This window comes from Aplysia californica, unplaced genomic scaffold, assembly GCF_000002075.1.
Source record: "Aplysia californica isolate F4 #8 unplaced genomic scaffold, AplCal3.0 scaffold00263, whole genome shotgun sequence".
NCBI classification, from domain to species: domain Eukaryota; kingdom Metazoa; phylum Mollusca; class Gastropoda; order Aplysiida; family Aplysiidae; genus Aplysia; species Aplysia californica.
This window is the reverse complement of record NW_004797533.1, coordinates 573,906-575,426: the sequence shown is the minus strand read 5'-3', so window position 1 is coordinate 575,426 and position 1,521 is coordinate 573,906.

The window sequence follows — 1,521 nt, the reverse complement described above, 5'->3', positions numbered from 1 at the left end:
ATGATAATAATAAATAATAATAATGATATTAAAATATAATAACGAAAATTACTAAAAGCAGTCCTCCCCAATAACATAGTACCTTCTCCTTCCAAAACGTCTCTTAACCCTATCCGTACGCCCTGGGGTCATTTTGTACTCCCGGGGTAGTATTCTTCACATTTCAGAATACTTCAAGTGCGAAGATCTCTTTGAAACTTTTTGTATTTCTCAAAAAATCAATTTGACAGACTGCCATGCAAAGCGTACAGATCGGATTAACGAGTACATTTCCTCTCTGGAAAGTGGTGGCACTAGGTTCCCCACGTCGTATGGATACGATAGTAAAACACGACATACGGATAGGGTTAAGTGGTGGCACAGAGTTCCCCACGTCGTGGGGATACAATAGTAAAACACGACGTACGGATAGGGTTACACTTTCCCGTCACTTTGAGGTATACATCTGATGTGACAGTCATGGTTTTACCGTCCTCCTGCTGAGAGCAGGATGAGCCAGCCACGCCCCTATAGCTGAACGCTTTTATTAAAGAAGTGAAGTTTGACGTTGTACTCAATAATTTTAATCAACAATTTTGAACTCGATACATTTTGGACACGTTAATTGGTTGGGTTTTTTTGGTTTTTAAATTTTTTTATTTATTTCATGTCTACAAATTTAAAGTCCCCTCCTGGTTAAATTATATTTGTTCCAAGTTTTGTTGAAATCCCTTTTTTTACACCCTGTACAATTCATGTACATTAATATACACGTATTTTCTTTTGTTTCAGGACCCGTAACCAGCCAAAATTGCCCAGAGAAAATTGAATTTTTGTTGTTGTTTGTTTGGGATTTTTTTAAAGCAGAAATTCAGCAACAGTCTCATAATTCACTCGTCTTGAAAAGAACTCTTAGTTTTCATCACGGAAGGAGACAAATGAAACTAAAACAACGTTTGCAAGAAAGATTTACGTGTATTTTTATCGGATCGTGGTTTTAAAAAAACCCTGTAATCCCATCGCTATTGTGCATTTCACACTCCGAGAGTATCTATACAAACCAAAAAGGTGACTATCGTTTTGCGTCAGTTTTTATATTCTCATAGGTGTCTGATAGCTGAACTTTTATGGGCAACCATTGTAATCATTACAATATTACCAAAGATACGTGATGATTTTGCATCGAGCTGTGTATCACAATAAATATACATCGGTTTGTCCAAGATACGTTTTTATTCCTTTTCTTAATTGTTTCTTTTACTTCACGAAAGTCACTTCGGACTTCTAATTTTAGGTTGCATTTTATTGCTACACTTACATGCCTTTTCTCCCCAAATCACACACCCACACATCCACACGCACACGTATACACACACACACACACACACACACACACACACACACACACACACACACACACACACACACACACACACGCATATATACACACAATTTACAGACTCACGTATGCCCGCACGGACATACTGCATGACTAAATGGTAACTGCTAGAGTTAAAATCCCATTTTAACCCTGTAAGATTG